General features: G+C 36.9%; 1 long non-coding RNA gene across 1 annotated transcript; it reads left to right on the forward strand.

Annotated features, from left to right (window-relative positions):
* The first annotated feature begins 3,509 nt into the window (after positions 1 to 3,509).
* On the forward strand, positions 3,510 to 10,165 carry LOC145687788 (uncharacterized). Its single transcript, XR_014131765.1, has 3 exons — positions 3,510 to 3,640; positions 6,923 to 7,060; positions 9,022 to 10,165. It is a non-coding gene; the product is annotated as an uncharacterized LOC145687788 (long non-coding RNA).
* The last annotated feature ends 11,206 nt before the right edge of the window (positions 10,166 to 21,371 follow it).

Below are 21,371 nucleotides of genomic sequence, written 5' to 3' on the forward strand. Positions count from 1 at the left end.
TGAAGAATATTTGAACCCTTTCTCTACCCTTAAAATAAATATTTCAGTGAAAGCGTACTGATAATAATTCACTAACCCTTTTCACCTCCCATGGAAGGGAATGTCACTATTCATCACAGGAACCCTAGAAATTACAGACTGGCTACTAATATAAGTCCTTTTCAATCATTTTATATTTCATCCCCTCCCCTCATTCTTCATGCCGATGCAGGATGAAATTTGATTTAAAGGGCATTGCTCACTATCAACCTGAGCGATCCCGAAGACCATGGATATGACTTTATTATCGGTCCTTTTCGATTAAACTGGTTGGCATGAAAATCCTCCCACGAGGGTGAAAGGGTGTACCGGATAGATTTCGAGACGCTGATTACGAATATTTCATCGAGAAATTTCCAGCACGTAAGGTTTTCTGTTTTTTTTTTTTTTTTTTTTTTTGGCGGGGTGTTGTTTCCATAATTGACAGAAAAATCGTATTTTTCGTATTTAATATGCGTTTTCCGTGTTTGGAGTGCATAATTCTGAAATTTTTATCTTAATCCAAGAACTGTTACTAGGCTATATCCCAGGAACATTCTTTTCTCTAGCTCACGACCCCCCAGAAACGTAACCCCTCCCCTTGGGTTACAAAGATTTACTGTCTTTCCACACTACATACACTAAAACCTAGGCGTTATTGACGGAAAAAGGTTTCGTAATCAAAATGCGATCATTCGCCGGCTTCCATTTGTCTAGACGACAGACAGATTGTTGAAAAAAGGCGCCAAGACATACACCACGTTGTCGCGTGAAACAAATATTTCAGTTTCGAGTTGATCTTCGTGTTAGAAGGTGGTGTTACGCTGTGTCTGTGTATACCGTAGGTGAAAAATATTTATGCATGAAATATAGACGTTTGTGTTAAACGAACATGCCGCGAACTTGCAACAATTCGACAGATTCTATCTGCTACATATGTGGGGAAGTGATTTTCAAGGGACAAAGTAGGCCATTGTCACCGTTCCTGAAGACAGCCTACCATCTGTACTTCGGGTGTAAAATCGGCGACCAGGATCGCGTTTGGGCTCCGAAACAAAGTTGTAACTCGTGTGCGCGTACTCTCACAGGATGGTTGAAAGGTACACATAAATCGATGCCGTTCGCCGTACGTATGGTTTCGCGCGAGCCCCGTGATTATGTTTCAGACTGTTACTTCTGCCTGACTAATATAAAAGGTTTCTCAAAACACATGAAGCATAAAATACAGTATCCTAACTTGTATTCCGCGAGGAGACTTGTGAAACACGATGTTTGTCTGCCTGTACCCGTACCACCAGACTCATACACCCTGTGAAGTGTTTCATCCGATGAAGAACTTGCTGCTTGTGAGGATGTTGCACAATCTTCGAGTACACAATAAGATCCCAATTACGCTCCAGTGCCTGACACTAATGAACCACATGTGATAAGTCAGGAAGAGTTGAATGATCTGATCAGAGACTTAAACCTTCCCAAGTCTAAGGCCCTGTTGCTTGCATCACGACTTCAACAATGGAATCTACTAAACTAAGATGTGAATATATCGATGTATAGGAAAAGAGAGGTGAGCCTAGTTCCTAATTTTACAAAGGATGGTGATTTGGTGTATTGCAGTGACATTCCATCGCTTATGGGACAACTGAAGTTGAACTACAACACTGAAGATTGGAGGCTATTCGTAGATTCCTCTAGGATAAGTCTCAAGGCAGTGTTACTACACAATGGCAATGAAAAGCCAGCCATCCTTATTGCTCATGCTGTACATATGAAAGAAACATACGAGAACATGCGAAACCTATTGCAGAAAATAAAGTACGAACAGTTCCAGTGGTCTGTATGCGCTGAACTTAAGGTTATTGCCATCCTCACCTGTTTACAAGGAGGTTACATAAAGCACTGCTGCTTCTTGCGTCATTGGGATAGTCGAGCCAAAGATCAGTACACCATTACAAAATGGCCGCCAAGAAAGCAACTGGTCCCAGGGGAGATGAACGTGGCTAATGAACGTCTTGTGGATCCGGAGACAATATTCTTACCACCCCTTCATATCAAATTAGGGCCCATGAAGATCTTCGTCAAGGCCCTGAACCGGGATGGTGAAGCATTTAATCATCTCAGAAAACTATTCCCAAGACTCAGCGAGGCCAAGGTGAAACGTGTTTTTACCGGACGTCAAATCAGAGACCTTTTTAAGGATACTACATTTTCTTCTAAGCTTAATGAAGTGAAAAGTGAGGCTTGGGAGGCCTTTCGAGAAGTGTGCAGTAACTTTCTAGGGAATCATAAGTCACCTGATTACAAAGACATTGTGGGCAGGTTAATTACTTCATTTCGTAACATGGGATGTAATATGTCCCTAAAGCTACACTTCCTGCATTGCCACGTGGACTTCTTCCCTGAAATGTACAGCTTGGTGGAGGTCTCTGACGAACCCGGGGAAAGGTTTCACCAGCGAATATCTACCATGGAGAGGCGCTACAGCGGTAAATGGAGTGTGAATATGTTGGCAGACTTCTGTTGAAGTGTGACACGCGAGACACCCAGTAGTAATTACAAGAGAAGTAGGAAAACCAAGTGACACGTAAGTGTTAAACTTTAAATTTTTATGCAATTTATCTGCATAATTTATATTGATATTCAAATTATAACGTGCGAAGTATTATGGGTGGGGAATAGCATCTTCGGGCAGATATTGAAACACCCCCCCTCCTCCCTGAAAACTGGTACGTCCTGGAGAAAAACGGGTTACGGATTCGAACTCAGAAGGTCGAAACCTATAGGAATCACCTATTTTCGTCCGTGGGAGCGAAAAAAGTTTCATTTTTCCGACCAGTGTTATTTTTTACATGTATGCGCCCTCACCATGACTAAAATGTAATGAAAGCCTGAGTTCACTCATATGTAAAAAATCATCAGAATTGGTGCAGTTGTCTAGGCAGAATTAGAAGTCAAATATACATATTTTTACATGTCAACCCCTTCAACCGTCCTTGTCGAAAATGTTTTAAACATTTAAGTTAAGCCTCGGTGCTCTTATATACCAAAAGTAATCGCATCAGTAAGTGGTCCAAGAGTAGTTACAGAGAAAAAAAATGTTACATTTATTTTCACTTATATGGATATAAATGAAATTGTGGCGAAATTCCGAAAGAACTTACTCAAAAGATGTCCAAACTTTCAAATAAATGTCTCTCTTTAATTCATACTGTTGAAACTTTGGTTTGTTATCAATGAAAAATAACCTATCCTCTGCTGTAATTGTCTTCAAGGCATAACTTCATTTGTCTTTAATTTTCGTTATGTACCGTATCTCACCACAACAGCATCTATTGACTGTAAAATGTAACAATGGCTCATCATGTTACTTCACTAGCTTCCAGCAAATGCTCTTAGGTGGCGCCTGTATCGTGTGTGTTATTATAACATTTCAAACCTTCAACACGGTATTTAATTTTCGTTATATGTATTTCATCTACCACATCACCTGTTGTCAGAAATTTGCAACAATGGTTCATCATGATGTTTGAGTAGCTTACAGTAAATGCTATTAGGTGGCGCCTTACTGACAAATATAGGTGTACATAACCGCTCACATATAATTCTGTGAGTGAGCGAAGAAAAAGTGAGTACTCTGGTCAAATCGGTATAGGCCTACGTGTGTAAACACATATAAGTACTGGCCACATATAAATAAAAATTCAGTTCCAAATGGTTTATAATTACGTTTTTATTGCATGCATTTAAAAATAAATATGTCTTCAGTTGTATGTAAACTGGATACTACACAGAACGGAAAATGTATAATATCATGTTTAAATTAAGTTATACTATTTTTAAGAAAGGAAACTTAAGTTTATTTTATCTGAAACTTAAATTGAGTAAATTCCAATTGTAAAAAGAAATGCATGTCCTAGCAAGATTTGGAAACCTTCGACCTGGTCCGTGGGTAAAAGAAATTGGTGGGTGGTAGTGGTTTGCATAGGTGGAGTAAGTTGTCCCTGCCACCCCCTTGCTACAACTGAGGCAGGGGCTGGCAGGGACCTCATGCAGCACCTCATGAGACCCCGGATGCCATGCGCACCCAATCTTCCCCAGGGAACCTGAGGAGATCCTACCATTCCCAATTTCCGGCCTCCACGAACGCTGGATTACAGGTGCTAGCCACAACACCCAGCCACCAAATAACAAAAAAAATCCGCTACTTAAGGAGATTTGATTTGGTGTAAGAAGCGATTATAGTAATTTCGAGACCGCTAGGCTTATATATTCAAATCGCTAAAGAATTGTTTCACAGTGGGCAGATAAAACTGCTAGAAACACTGGCAACAGAAGTTGTACGGTGGATTTTTCATGTATATAATGTTTAAATATAGCACGAAAGTCCAATTTTATTGCTGCAACAAATGCGTGCAGATTAACAATATACCGGCCACCATATGACTACATATAATTTTCTCGAAAGATAAGCGTGAAGATGAAGATATAAGGCCAACACATAATAATTATAAATGCAGTTTTAAAAAAGTGTGGCTGTTTTAAAAACGGGATTAGGAATACGAGTTAGCGTTCTTCACGAGTTAACGTTCTTTTATTAAATCTACCAAAAACAAAATTTATATTTAAAATATGATGTGAAATATTTTTCTTGAAGGAATGAGAGTGTTAATATAAGTAACTTCTGTCATTGCACAGCATATTAAAATGAATTTTGAATGGTAATGTAAGCATTGAATGTGTAACTATTTACTTATAAGTGGAAGGCGGAATAATACAAGAATGCAAATAGGGTAGAAATAAACGTTGGAAATTTCCGGCTGATACGTTAGTTATAGACGTGTGGGATGGATGTAATGCAAACATATTGATTTATTACAAAGAATTGTGTGATAAAGAGCGTCATATTATAAAGTTTCTGCAGGGCCATGGTAGGGTCTATGGTTAAGCGTAAACACAACTGTGCGATGCGTGGAAAAGAAGTAAAAATTCAGGAATTTCTCCTCGCAGCTGACTGTTTGTACCCGGGAAAACAGTGAAACCGTTTTTGAAGGTAAGAATTATTACGAGTATTTTAAGTGTTTTCGAAGATAAGAATTATTATGGATATTTTAAGTTCTTTTACACTAACCTAGTTTATTCGTATACCCCGTCGTTGACGCGCCTGCTCCCTACGGACGCAATCCCCGCTTCCGCTCTGGCCCTTCTGCTGCGCTCCTGCTCTGACTCGGTTAGATTCGTGCTTTTTAGTGGCCACCTAGCACAAGGTGGTTCGTAATTTATGCACTAGGTCCACATTTTGTGTATGTTCTGCAAAAAGATACCGGAAAATGCAAAAAATATATCAAAATTTGGTAGAACCGTCTGCTCCAGTAATGCCAATATTTCTCATTCCTTTGTGAAAGAAAATAAAATGAAATCTTTCAGTTTAATGTCTCACAAATATGCCCTTTAGGCGAAGGGAGACGATAATTAATGCCAAGTGAATGATGATGGATGAATTGATGAAATAAGAATGTGGAAGGACCCCGAGAAAATTCATGGACACGATGTTGTCCACAACGAACATACTTGACTGAGAATCGAACCAGAGACCCTCCCATTGCAAAAGTTACGTACAGTTTAATATGACATTGCCCTTATAGGGAGTATGATGTTTAGCGGCTATAGAGTTGTGCACAGTTTTCAGCGGAAAAATATATGTTAATGCATTATAACCTGGTACCCAATTGGCGACTTTTATTTGTAGCGGTAGAGGTGAAAACAACTATATATAATTAATGTAGAAATAACTTGCTTGCAAAAATACTTACTTATTACCTTAAAAGCTAGTGTCCTACAAATAACTTTCCATTTATACTAGATATGCTTGCGCCATAGAACTTGTTTCGTCAACCGTCCCGAAGTGTAGTGGTCGGACATAGCGAAGGCAGGCGAGTAACTCAAGCAGTTAGGGCGCCGAGGGCACTTGGTGAAGCATTATTAGAAGTCTTCCTTGCTGCTCCCTAAAGTAAAGTTGCCCATCTTTAAATTGGTTCAGGTTTACAATAGAGCATCCTGAAATTGGTTATTTTACATTTAAAATGAGTGGATGCATATGAAAGAGGACTGTCTAGGATATAAAATTCCACTGGCGGATCATTTCTGCACAATATAGGAAACTGGTATTTTACAAGTGTCAAACCATTATAACGGTTAAATGAGTGCATATGAAAGACGACTGTGTAACATTAATTACCAGGTCAGAGTATTTCTACACAATGTTTGGAATGTGTATTTTATAGTTACAAGTATACAGTTACTAGTGTGAAACCATGCTTTAACCTATACAAGTGCGCTGTTTGTATGCGATAGAAGTTTTTTTTTTTTTTTTTTGCACTATCCTCATTTATGCGCCTTCCGTTAGTCGCTGACGTGCCCGCTCCGGAGGGATCTCCTTCCCCCGTGGGCTCCTTTCCGATTCTATTTCGAAATATTCCCATGTTGGTAGCAAGGAAACCACTACCAATTATGTTACTGTTTTACCGATTCAGTTGTTCGTGCTAATGCTACGAAGTTAGTTTCGTGAGTTTTCCGTTTGTATTTTATTGCAAATTTTATTCATGAATAAATGCACTTCTTCCTACAATATTGGTTTAAATAAATTGTTTTCTGTACAAACTTGGTCCTCAGGAACCGGCGCTCTGCACGTTTAACAGATGTGTCCTACTTTGTTCATCAAAAGATAGCAAGCTTAGAATTGAATCACTGTAGTGCGTTCAATGCTTTCCCATCAGGAATCGAACCGGGTTTCTTTTGCACTAACAGCACGCGTCTAGGCCATAAAACGAGGAAGAACTTTTTTTTTTAAATAGATATGAAATGTGTGAGAACCTAATTTGTAAGACATTAGTTTTCCTCCTGTTTTCAGGTATTCGTAAAAGAAGAATGGATTTACCATTGCTATTCTTCAGCGCGTAGAACACGAAAAATATGTTATGGAAGGAACCGAGGTAGCAGCCTTAGCAGCAATCTTAGCAGGACAACTACACGAAATGAAGAGCAAAAGGTATTGCTTTTCCCTAACAAGTCTGATATTGTGGTTTATGAATTATCAACTCTAAGAAAATATGTTTCTATAAATGTTGAAAAACAAAAAAATAAATTTAATTAAAAGGATTGTGTAAAAATAGAAAGAGGCATATCACGGTAGTAGCTGATGCGCCAATCTATTGTGTTCACACGGAGTATCTTTTTGTATTCATAGCCACTAAGGCGGAAGCCGACTCGACGAACAAAGGAACAGGGGATATTCCTAAAATAGAACTGGAATGAGCATAGTTCAAAATAGATTTAGATTATGTCGATAAATACTTGATATTAGCCTTACTAATGTACTGAAGATGGAATAGACAAAAAAAATGTGTTTCTAGATTTACTGATTAGGCATACATCTAATAATACGAAATTAGTTAGAATCTCATAACTAATCAATTTCTGAATTAAAGTAGTTTAAGACTTCGAAATATGATGCACAAAGTATGGAAAGTCTTGCAGAACCACCCTTTCCCTTGATCCGTCTATTGACAGGTATGGCAGTAAAATTATTAGAGATAACGATTTAAAAAATAGATTTAGTGTGTCAAATGCAAGTTCCATCTAACTTTTTATTCCTCTATGGAAACCGGAAATAATAGATTTAACTACTTCCGGTTTCAATATTGGATCCGTATAGAACAAAAATGGTATGAGATAATAAGACAATGCATTTAGAGTTCCAAGAATAGCTTCCACCAGGGCCGGCTCTACCATATGTGCATTTGCATGAGGCGTTAGGCTTCGAGGGGCGGCAAAATCTGTCATAACTACATTATTTAAAATAAACATTTCTTGTTGGAAACATACTTCATGATGGTGGTTGTTAAATTTACTAAGCTGACCTTCTATTTGAATACTACATTCATAAATCATGTGTAGGTCGCATTTGTTTAAGGTCACATCGACAGGGCTAAAGCAAATGGTCAAACAAATTGCAGCATGAATTGCTTAACTGTTGTCAAATAAAAGAACACAATTCTCGAACACTAACGAACACCTGGTCCATTTAGTTATCATAGTTTTGATATGAAAACTAGTCTTGTCTTTGTCACAAACAAGTTCTTTATCATTGAATGTGGAAAGAAGTATTTTTTTTTTTTATAAATTTTAAACAGCTGTAGAAGGAAAAATCAAGAAATAGAGATAAAAAAAACTAGTTTCACTGGAATTGCAAACTGATATATTGAGATTAGAGCTCGATATTCTATGAAAAGGATTATCGTCTTTTCTCTGCAGGTGTGTTTGCTTTATCTTTCACGAACATAATAGATTGTTATTCAAAGAAAAAACAGACACAGTGACATTGTATTTGTAGCGTTTGGACGCTTGAAAGCCATCTGGTGAGAGGTTTTGGGAAGCTGACTTATGTTTCTTCAGATACACACACACACGAAAAAAAAAAAAAAACGGTAGATCTACAACTTTCGCTCCAGTCTTATATCCCCATAGTTTAAAAGTTCATCGTAATTTTACAATGTGAAGCAAAACTCATTTCTTTAAGCAAATATTTATAGTAGTAGTAATATTAATATTTCAGTAAATATAAAGTGACTTGCTTAATTTCTATCTTTTATTGTGAAGATAGGTTATCTACAAAGCGCATCTGAGCCGACTGTTCGCACACTGTATTAGTCTCCTTCCAGCTTTTCACTTTTCCGTTCCTCCCCTTTCATTATTTTCCATGTGCGTCTTGGTCTACTTGCTCTTAATTTTTCCTGATTATTCCAGTCCAATATTTGCTTCACTATCTATTTTTTCTTAGTGAGTTATATTGTGTTTACTCCCCATACACGTCTCTGGACCTTGGTGCTAGCTACAGCACTACTGCGTGATCAGAATTGTATTTCTCATGTAAGTTTGCGATTTTGAGGAATAATGTATTAGTATTTAACAAAACTGTAAATCAATTAAACAATGTTTTTGTCTGACTAGGGTTGTAATATCTTTGTCCGGTCGGAATATCGACACCATGATTCTGGACGATGCCTTGAGAGCAGCTTGGCTGCTGATGGAAGATTGTTGAAATTCTCTGACTGTGAGCAACCGTCGTGTAGGAATCGCCTTGTTAACACACCTTCTTTCATCACCAGGAGTTTCCATCAAGGATATAAATCATAAGAGAGCATAGATTACCTCGGATATCTTCACTGTGGAAGTAAGTATCGGTAATTCATCAGATCCGTGTAAAACGCTGCAATTCTGAAACAGTTATAAAGTAATAACAGAAATCCCATTAGAAAGCCCCGAGTATGATTTTAAAGTATATTATTCTGATTGAGGTTAGTTTCTTCAAATGTTATAATATTTTAATAATTATTTAGAATGATTCTCACCTCAATTTTAGACAGATCAAAATAAAAAAAAAAATGTATAGTTTTATAAACTGGTTTCTTTGTAGAGATCCATACCAAAAAGTCCAGGGGGTGTTGGATTGGGAAACCTATGAGAGTATTCTGTTTGTCACAGCGATAAATGAGGCAGGAAACATCTAACCAGATGCATGCTGTAGTGGAAGGAACTGGAACGATTCTCAATTTATATGTAACTATACTGCAATTAAACATAAAAATCAGCAAAGATAATTTATTAGACGATACAACACTATTACACATACTACAAAAATTTATTAACACAAAAATACAACAAAATATAATATAATTATGTTATTCCTGACTAACCCAGTAAAAAAAACGAACTTAGTTCTTTGTTGACATAATAAATAACTAAGATCCAAACATTCAACACAATTGTTACGTAAATTTCACCAGTGCTACACAAGTTAAACTTAACACTTATTGTACTGACAGATTTCTGTAATTCCTGAATTTTTATAGTTAAAAGCTTTTGAATCTCTCCTGGACTCTTGGTCATGGAGGTTAGAAACAGGAAGAAAAAGAATAGAAACATCAAGGAATAAAAGTGGAACTGACTTACCAAGAGAAGATCTGTGTTGTACAAAAAGCACGTTGTCCAGTGCGTCAGAGATCTTCAAATGAGGTGAAGCGAACTAAAATATGGCGGAGTCAAATTGTGCGCCTTTAGTGTTCATTGTTGGAAGGTTGCCAACTCATTTTTCTTGCCAATCCAATGATGTGAAAATTTTGTAATTACAGCCTCACATTCGTCACTCAACCATCCCTTATCTAGATTTAATATTTTTTTTAATTAATAAATAAATGTTCTTTTCTTTATTGTACAACACAGCTCTTCCCCTTGGTAAGTCCGTTCCGTTTTATTCCTTGATGCTTCTGTTCTTTTTCTTCCCGTATTTAACCTCCATGACCAAGACTCCAGCGAAAGTCCAAAGCTTGGAACTATAAAAATTCAGGAATTGCAGAAATCTGAAAGTAGAATGATAGTTAAAATTCCTGAGCGTGGTTTTACAATGTCTAAACTTAAGATAGTTTTTAAAAGAAGTCAAGTGCGGGAAATTTATTTATAAATAAAAACAGATGAATATAACAAATACTTTGTTTTTCTTCTTCGTTTTGAGAGTAGTTAATATATGAGTCAATATGTTTCGGACGCAGCTCGACATCTTTCACCAGTACAAATGTAGAAAGGTAAAGACTATATTAAAGTGTTTTAAACAGACACAAAGGAAAGCTAAAAATTGCACAATAAATTATATACTGCAATTTAACATGCAATGGCCACCACCCCAGAAACTTACCCTAGTCATGGCGGTCAACCTATGACAAATTGCAGTCATTTTAATACTTTCAAACATTTCTTTGCATCCGTGTTTGAGATACCTTAACAAACTTTTTGCCTGTGTATTTCTAATTTTTTTAGTTTCATCCCGAGGATCTACATATAGTTATACCCGAAACATATTGTCTTGTAAATTTATTACACTCAACTCCATGTTACCTGAAGCCAGATAATGCGCATCAATATCTCTGACATTTTAAAATAATAGTTTTTCTTCACGATGCTGATGTACTTTCCTCACACGGTCATATTTATTACATACTAGCATCAATTACCCGCTTCGCTGGGTTAAATTAAGAAAAAAATAGTAATATGTTAAGTTAATCAGTCACTTTTTACTATTACTAAAGCGCTCTTTGATATCGGTCATTTTCGATCATTTTTATATATCCTCCTCCCCTTCTCCTGTTGCGGAGCACGGCGTCAGAATTGTCATTGTTCATCTCACCAACCCCGAAAACTACGAATTCGACACTGATATTGGTCATTTCGATAATTTTTATATTTCTCTCCCTCCCCTCCTCCAAGTTGCGGGGCTGAATTTGGATTTAAACGGCATCAGAAGTGTCACTGTTCATCTCAGAGACCCCGAAAACTATGGATTCGATACTAATATCGGTCATTTTTGATCATTTTATAATGTCTCTCCCTTCCCACACCTTTAAATTACACCGTCAAACTGATATGATGAAATCCATTTCAGGTTTTAACTTCATCTAGGTTGTAAATTTGATCGAGATCGGTCGGGTGGTTCAGAAATTATTAAGTTTTATTTATTTTTATATAGCTCTCCCTCTCCTCCCCCTAACCCTACGTTGTACTGTCAAAGTGGTATGATAAAAACCACCCCAGGTCACAACCTCATCTATGTTAAATAATTTGAGTTGAGTTGATTTTAGTTTAGCGTCCCTTTCAGCAGCGAGGCTATATGAGACGTGGACCTACTGATTAACGTGGAACCCGAACCAAATGAGCTCCCGCCGGGAATCGAACCCGGGTCTCCCACGCCAAAGGCGCGTACGCTAAGTTAAATAATTTGAGAACGGTCAGATGGTTTAAGCGTGATGAAGTCACAAAGTCAATCACTTTTATTTTTTTATTTTATTTTATTTTATTTATTTATTTATTTATTTATTTATTTTACATATCCCTCCCTTTCCTCTTCGTTGTACCGTAAAAGTGAAATGACTAAAACATCTCAGGCCCAAACCTTATCCATGTTGAATGTTTGATTGAGATCGGTTGGGTGGTTCAAGAATTATTAAGTTTTATTCATTTTCACATATTTCCCCTCCTCTCTCCCCCGCCCCTTAGATCTACCGTTCAAGTGAAATGATAATAAACTTCCCAGGTTCTAACCTCATCTATGTGGAAAATTTGATTGACATCGGTCGGGGGGTCCAAGAATTATTAACTCAAGAACAAAGTCACTTTTATTTTTATATATATTGACTTTTGTATATCTCCTCCTCCTAACCCTCCCCTAAATTGCTCCGTCAAAGTGAAATGACAGAAACATCCCAGGAACGAATCTCATTTATGTTGAAAATTTGATCGAGATTGGTCGTTTGGTTCAAGAGTTATGAAGTTTTATTTATCTTTTTCTAACTCTCCCTCCTCTCCCTCCCCGAAGTTCTACCGTCAAAGTGAATAGCTAAAAACACACCCAGGCAAGAACTGCTTCTACGTCAAAAATTTGATCGAGATCGGTCGGGTGGTTCAAGAGATTAAAACTTACAAACATAGTCACTTTTCTAAGAAGAATCTGAAAGGGGTAGTTTAATCTTGAGGGTTGGTTCTTTCTAAACGATCTTTTTCAGAAACGACTTACGCGATTTTGTTCATGTTTCCTAAATGTTTAATTAATAACCTTATAATACGGCACAACTCAATTGTTCTGACAAAATCTACACGGAGTAGTTTACTGTTAGGGCTGAGTCCTTTTTGGACAATCTTCTTAAAGGTAACTTGAGTAATTTCGTTTATATTTCATGAGAGAAATCCATTCACAACCGTACAATATGTTATGTCGTCTATTTTAATGCATGTTAAAATATTCAAAAGGAGTAGTTTACTCTTGGAGATGAGTTTTTTTTAACATTTTTTGTGAAAAACATTTCAGTTCATTTTGTTCTTATTTCATTAATTATTATTTTGTATGACATAAATCAACAATGGAAAGTTTACTCTTCGGTTATTATTATTTGTGGACAATTCTCTGAAACTGCTCATTTCATTTTCTTATTTTATAAATAAATGTTACAGTAACAACCCTAGAATATGGCATAAATCATTTTGCATAATAAAATTCACAAAGGATAGCTTGCTCTGAGGGATGATTTTTCTTCAATACAAACGTTACTGACAACGCCCATTACGATTTTGTTCATATTTCGTAAATAAATATTTTCGTAATAACTGAGAGCATTTAATGCGATACCCTTTTTTGCTATTTGGAATAATTTAAAAGACAGACAAGGAAATAAAGGCGGTGAAAGGTCAATTTTTGAGCCAACAGGGAACTTCACGGACAATGAAGGTAAGTGTAACAAATTTAAATGTGTTCCTTACGTTCTTTAAGTAACTATATTGACTGGTGGTTAAGAAAAAGGTAAGGTAATATTCAAACATTTTTTTAACATTTTTGTGTTTGGAACAAAATTATTTGTTACACACGGTAATTCACAAGAAACAATCAAATGTGATTTCTTCATGGTTTCCTGACTATTCACGGATTTTATGACTTATAACAAAAGTCTACGCAGGCGATGTGTTGCTAGCATCTACTTCTTCAGGAGGTGAATCATTTTTTCTTTGTATTTTCGTCTTGAACTGGTTTATGCTTTTGGAAAAAATTCTTGCACTACTTAGACTGTAGTATAGCAGAACAAATTACTTGTAAAACTAAAGAATAAAAAAGAGAAATTAACTTTCACAATCCATTTAACAAAAAAGCAAATAAATAAACAAACATAGTTGCGGAAGAAGATACAAGATTAATGTAGAATATAATCCACACTTATTTGTATACGTTTACATTTAGGCAATATCAATCAGAACACCTATAGTGTAGAACTGTTTAAAACAGTGCAATTTGTTAAAAAGATAATTTTTGAACAGCTTCTCAACTGAAATAAAGTGGCCTCGCGTGGCGTAGTTGCTAACACTCTCGCTTTTGGTGTGAACGGACTCGGGTTCGGTTCCCGGTGGGGACACTCGGTCGAGAAAGTGTAAAACGTATTTTCAAGCCAGCCATCCTGAGTGAGGTTTTCTCATTCACACCAGACAAATGCCGGGATGGTACCTCACATATAGGTCCCAGGCCGATTCCTTCCCTCCTTAATCGTCTCTTCCTTCCCTTTCCCCAGGGTCGTCATCCCTCATACGTCACAGTCTAACATGGCCTTAGATGCTGAAAATCTATAAATCTAATCCTAATTCCTAATTCGACTGAAATTATTATGGTTTCTTGATATGAATATTGATAGGCGAGGGAACAAGCCGATTTCTTGCCCTATCTAAAAGGAGTAGTGTTCTTACACCATAAAGTTACTTGGCTGAAGTTGTAAAAGCATTCTGTGTATATGTAAAAAAAAGTTATCATCCTGTATTTTATAAACTTCCACACTGAATGTTTAATCTCAAAATAACATTTCACAGGTCCGTTGCATGCATTTCTTTCTATTTCCTGTCCCAAACAGCAATTCGTTATTTTTGAAAATGTGACTGTCAAAAACCAATTTTGATAGTCAATAATTCGGGAACCAGAGATCGACTTAGGAAAATATTTTACATACGTAGTAAGGAAAGGGATCCTTTTGCTCCCTACCAAATTTAGGCCAAGATAAAATGAGTTCTGTAGATCACGTACGATATATATCGTCGTTGTGATTTTTTAAAATGAAAAATAAAATTAAGGGCGACAAAGGGAGCTGTGGCAATTATAGAAGCTGGAAGGAAGAAAGTAGAACCACTTACTAATAGTCAGTCCATACGTAATATTATCAAAAAGATCTTAAATTTAAATGTAAATTAAATGAAAATGAACGTTCATTCCTCTACTCTTGTAAATGCAGGTGTTTATTTGTTGATTCGTTTTAGTGATGTTTTATTGTACATGAACGGAAGAGATGTATTTAGCGTTCCCTCTCCGCAATCAGTAAGTTCTGAGCTCGAATCCCGCCATCCGGCTATCCTGACAGATTTCTTCAATTTTCTTCAGTTTTAGCAGGCGAATGCTCATATACAGCATTTAAATATGCAGCCTGAGAACCCTCTTTCCCCAAAAAATACACTCCCATATTTATAATTTATAACATTATAGGTTGGCGTATGATTCGGACATGAGAACAAGTCTGGGTTCGATTTTCATCTGAGTCAGAATTATGATAGGCTTTTAGTGAAATTAATTATTTACCCAAATGACTGAAAGAATGAATCGTAAACTACTTTCTATAGTTTGGATTAGCTAAATAACAACACACACACTCAGTCATTGTCTCACATAGCCACCTGGGGGTTCCAGTTCGAGTAATGACACAGTTACATATGCCTCGTTCTAAAATATATCATCAATGTATATCGAACAATATATTAATCAAAGGGAATGATTTTTTCATAAATGTCTCATATGAAGCCCTAAATAAACCAAAAATATAATAGTCACTAACTGAAATGGGACTCGAATATGATCAGGAACTTTGAGGAACAAGGGATAAATAGATAGATAAATAGATAGATAAATAAACAGAGTCACTGTAACAAAAGAAGCATTGCAGGTTTATATATTTGTTATCATCAAACAGAGAAAAAATGCTTTTATACGAAGTTTTTCTTTCTATAATACATAGTTACTTAACGGCCACAATAAAACATTAGTTATACAGATCGTTCTTACAAAGTTTCCCTGTAAGTTTTTTTTTTTTTTTTTTTTTTTTTTTTTTTTTTTTTTTTTTTTTAAGGTACCAAGACAAATAGTACATAGTGGTAAATACATAGTTGACTTATTTAACACAAAATACTAAATGCATGTCACTGTTAACAAAATTGTCTATGACACAGCAAGTGTAGTAGTTCGAAACAGAGAACATTATCCAATTAAGAAAAGAAAAGAAAAATACTAAATAATTTTAATAAATTATTTTTTAATAAGTTCTTCACACTGCCAGTAATGAAAGTCTGATAAGGGATTCCGTGCTCAGCCGTAATCTAAGGCGCTGTGGTATAAGTTATTCAGAAATTTCAGAATACTGTGTTCGAATATGGTGGGATTAATACTGTTTTCCAAGCCATGCATAAGAACTTACCAACAATTCTTCGAGATTACCTCTCTAAAGAAAAACCATAGGGCATCTGTTATTCTTTTTTTACCTTCCTCAAATACACAATGTTACTTAATTTCTCTGGGGTAGCTTCATGAAAGTCCCAGAATACTTTTCATATTCACCACAGAGTTAGCCAAGCTCCTCTACAGCCCCGGAACAGAGATACACACCAAAATAATGTCTCAGTGCAGCCACCTCAAAGTGTGATTCTGCCCCTCTTCCCTCACCTGGAAAGTATTCTGCAAGTCAATACAGTTTAGTGAAGAAAGATAAAACTATCTATCTATCTTCTGCTTTCAGCTTCGTAACACTAGAATCTGCATTCCAACATGATACCAGCCTTTACGCATCATAGCTATTTCCTTCTTTTAATTATTTTTCTTGCTACTTTTTGTCTTGCTATCTGATGATTCATTTAGCGAAAGCACTATTAGTGTACACTATTCAATGTATCACAATGTATTGACTAATTTCTGGTAGGTACTTTATATATATTGTACGCACAATGGACGAGGAAATGCATACGCTTTAGTGCATGAAGACAAATTTAACTAATTCCCTCTCACTCTACAAAGAGAGACAGAGTAAAGATGTGATCCATCCTAATATGGCTTTGTTTATGTAAGAGAGGTTGAAAAGATGAAAATTTACTGTTCGGTAAAAGGTAAGTTCGGAAGAAGAAATTAAGAATTAGTATTTCCTCTGCTATTAGTGTAAACTTGATTGGATTTGTATTGAGTTTAACGTTCTGTTCAGTCGCGAGGCTATATGAGACCGTATAGCCGGCTCATATTGCCATTCACCTACAGCTTAATGTAGGATTTTAACCGCATGAGCTCCCGCCACGAATCGAATCCTGTGATGGGGTAAAATATGGAAACACCTGAAAAACTGCACATTACCGTTATTTATAGCATCACCTTTGGAACGAACTACGGCCTGCAGTCGACAGGGCATGGAGAAATACAGATCGCGTATGATTGTCAAAGTAAAGTTGTACCATTCTTTCGCCAAAGCAGCTGCAACTTATTGTAAAGACGATGGTGGTGGGAAGCGGACTCGCAACATGGTCTCCAAAACTTATTACAAGGTCTCAATAATATTGAGGTCTGGCGATTGTGGAGGCCATGGCAGATGTGACACTTCATCTTGGTGCTCATCAAACCAGTCCTGGACGATATAAGCTGTATGGACAGGGGCTCTGTCATCTTGAAACACGGCATTACCATCTGGAAACAAAGTTTGCACTATGTGATACAGTTGGTCACTCAGAATGGTTACGTAGTCCTTGGCAGTGATATGTCCATGCAGTGATGATGGGTCCGGCAAAATAACAGGATATTGCTACCCAAATCATCACTGAACCACCGCCATGCTTCACTATTGGTAACAGGCAGTATGTATCGTACTCTTGTGCTGGCGTTCTCCATACGTAAACTCGGCCAGCAGTTTTAAACAATTTAAAGGGAGATTCATCCAACCAAATGACAGTCTTCCACTGCTCCATTGTCCAGTTTTTATGGGCGTTGAACCACTGTCTCCGTATAGCATCATAGTCAATATTCACGATTAGTTGTTAATTGCAGATCTACCATAAATACCCTGCTTGTGAGTTCTCTTCTGACTGTTTTGACGCTAACAGAGTTTGTAAACACTCTATTCAACTCAGCTGTGAGTTATGGCGCTGTGGTGATCTTCTGCTTAGTCATAATCCTACAAAATGTGCGTCTGTCTTTGTCACGGGACATACATTTGCGTCTACACTGGTGCTTCGCTTATGAGTTTTTTCCGGAACACTCGTAGGCATTCATGATCTTCGAGACTCTTCCTCTTGATACATCAAATATTCCCGCTACTTTCGTCACTGAAGTTCCCACCATACACACACCCACAATTTGCCCTTTGAAAGTCTGTCAGCTCAGACATAATTCACGATAACCTGTATGGATCGATCGCTGAACTGTAACTGGCCCATCTGTTTGATTGACCAGGTTGTATACCTCACAGGATGTGCTGTGACCAAAGCGATATCTACCATTCAGACTCAAATAGTGTTTGAAATGGCTACCTCTTTTATACCAAGTGTTTCTTTTTTTTCTTTTTGACTATCCCCTGTAAGTCTGGATTGGCTAATATTCACAACTATCCACAATTACGAAGGAACATAGTACTCTGCTTTTAACCAAGTAATATCCAATCTGATAATGGAGATACCTCTACACTGTAAATTTGTAGAACAATACAGTTAATTCATCATAATAATAGAATTTTCAAACTGATCGGCTGACTCAGGTTTTCCAACATTCTTTAAGGGGAAGTACGTAATGATGAGAGATGAGGGATGAATGTAATTAATTTCTGTCATTTAAAGTTATTTTCTGCACGTTCAAGCATTGTACAAATAGCATTAAAACACAAATAAACACAACATGCAACTACGATCAAAGTAACGTAAATGACCACAATAAAGTCCACCTAACAACTTTTGTCCATATCTCAAACAACAAAGTAGACAACAATGCAATTTTCACTTAATCTGAAACATTGTTATGTTGTGTACAAACTATTTAAATTTGGAGAGTCTGGCTCAATGCCATGCTGATCAGGTCATATGAAAAAAAAAAAAAAAAAAAAAGATGTCAAAGGGCCTTATTAAATTGGGGTGAGCACAATAAAGCCCAGCTTCTATCTGAGAATATTACTCTAATAAGGTCGCATATGAAATTGATATTCAAATTAATGACATTACAGTTTGTGAGGCAGTAATTTAATCTTAGTGTTACGTAATACAGGGTGTGATAAAAAGGTACGGAAAAATTTCTAGAGCGGATTCCTTATGGGTAAACAAGTAAGAAAGTTCATATGACCATATGTCGGAAAATGCATCGTTACAGAGTTACGACCATTGAGCCGTCTGACGGTGTGAATTAGTCACATTCTAGACGCCCCTCAATGCGACTCAATTTAAACTTCAATTGCTCAGCTCCGAATTAAGCTAGGAAGATAATTTTAGTATTAATCAAAAATGAAATGAAATCTTTAAGTTTTACGTCCCACGCTTATGCCGGTTAGACTAAAGGAGACGGTGATGATGAGAAATGAATGAAATGGTGGTATGAAGAAAGTGGGAGAAAACGGAAAAACCCCGAGAAAATCCACGCGCACGGTGTTTGTCCACCACAAAGACCACACGGCGGAGCTGGGATCGAATCAGAGACCCCAAGCACCGGAGGTGAACCCTCTACCACTGAGCAACCGCGACCCCTTTTAGTATTAATGTCTTCCTGAAGGATGAACTACGTGTATACCACTTACATCTATGCCATGTATTTCGTCGAGCGAGCCTGTATGCATATTACCTGCAGCGAGTACAGTCTTCGTCAGTAGCCGACTAACTGCCGCGAGTACACTTTTGCCAGTGATACCTCGAGTAGTGTCCCGTTAATCTCATGTTCCCGTCTGCAATAATGTTTACAGAAGAGGCTCAATTCCCAAGAGAAGGTATCTTCAATTACCATAATGTAAATGTTTGAGCAGACGATAATTCTCATGCGATCAGTCCCAGGAGACATCAATTGCACTCAGTGTGTAATGAAGTATTGTCGGTAACACTTTACTAGGCCCACACATGCTCCTGCAGAGGCTGACGGGTAACACCTATCGAGACTTCCTGAAAACTCACATTCCGAATGCATTGGATAACTTGCCTTTGGCTCTGCGTCCACCCGTGAAAATACGTAGCAGTGGAAAGGATCATCTTCCAGGAAGACATCGATACCAAATTTATCTTGTAGCTTAATTAGAAGCTGAGCTATTGAGGATTAAATTGAATCACATTGAATTGAGGTACACCCAGAATTTGACTATTTCACACCGTCAGGCGGCTCAATGGCCGTAACTCTGTAAATGGATTTCCCGATACATATCATCATATGAACCTTTTTACTTGTGTACCCATAAGGAATCCACCCCTGAAATTTTACTGTACCTTTTTGTTACACCCTGTATATGTTAATTTCATTTTTGTTATGCGTTTTATTATTCAGAGTTATTCTCTCCCCCCATATGTATTGCAATAGAATTAAATGATTATTTAGTTGGTCTACTTCTATAAAATAATGCAAATAAGACAATGAAAGTTTATTGTTCTCGAAAAATTCACACTGGACATTATTGTGGTCACTTACCTTACAAGAATGTTGCATATCGAACCACATGGTTCTAGTGGTGTTGCACAGTACACACATTTTTTCTTAGGACTGTGAGGAAGTTGAACATCACTGCGTAAAGTGACCAAGAAAGTGGTTTGTAAGCTAATTAAGAGAGTGTATGCTTGCTTGCACCCGTACGAATGTTAGACCAATCAGACAGTGAAAACAGAATTCAAAAAATTCTAAAACTCATCGATATCGAAGGAAACGCATTTTTTTACAGTGAATTATAGTGCAATATTGAAGGATTTAAAAGCTGACGTGGATTCCTCAGAAGAAAGTAGAACAAAAAAAATGCATTGTCAGCAACAATTCTTGAAGCAGAAAGTTGCAAAAACGAGTGAACTTTGAAGTGTGTGTGTCCTGACTCGCGTTTTTTTTTTTTTTTTTTTTTTTTTCGCGCAGAGGAAGTTTGGTAAATCGTGAATACTATGTTTGTGAAGTGGACGTAGGTGTGTATACTACAATAACTACAATAACAAACACATGCCCCACCACTTGGTGAAATAGTAAGACTAAAACACATGGGTAGTGTGGTGACAACAGTTGTTAAAACAAATGCACTAAGCGAGGAAGCACATGGCTAAATCAAAACAATAAGAAGGTAGGTGTTGTTTACATACTACTATATTTGACATCTCAGTTTATTAACTACATAAGTGCCGAACACGTGGTCTTGACTAAACAGTGCTAAATATGTTTTATTCTTGGAAGTGCTGGAGGTGATGGACCATTTTAAAGAACATAATTTTACACAGGGCCCAAATGTTCTGGCAGCAATTATCAAAATGGCTTTTCTTTACTAACTGATGCCGTGCATGATAGGCAACCAACATTACTTTTACGTTAATTTGGTTGCATATACACTGTATAAGGGATGATTTTATGTATTGTAACAACAAGTAAGTACGAATTATTTATTGGATAAACGGTACAACAAAATACTTTGGCTTGTGTAATATTTACCTGTACCTTGGGCAGAAAGTACTCATACATATGCACTATGCTTAGTAGAATGTTCATTTCATATTAA

Source organism: Thermobia domestica, chromosome 6 (assembly GCF_964235325.1).
Source record: "Thermobia domestica chromosome 6, izTheDome1.hap1.1, whole genome shotgun sequence".
Classification (NCBI taxonomy): domain Eukaryota; kingdom Metazoa; phylum Arthropoda; class Insecta; order Zygentoma; family Lepismatidae; genus Thermobia; species Thermobia domestica.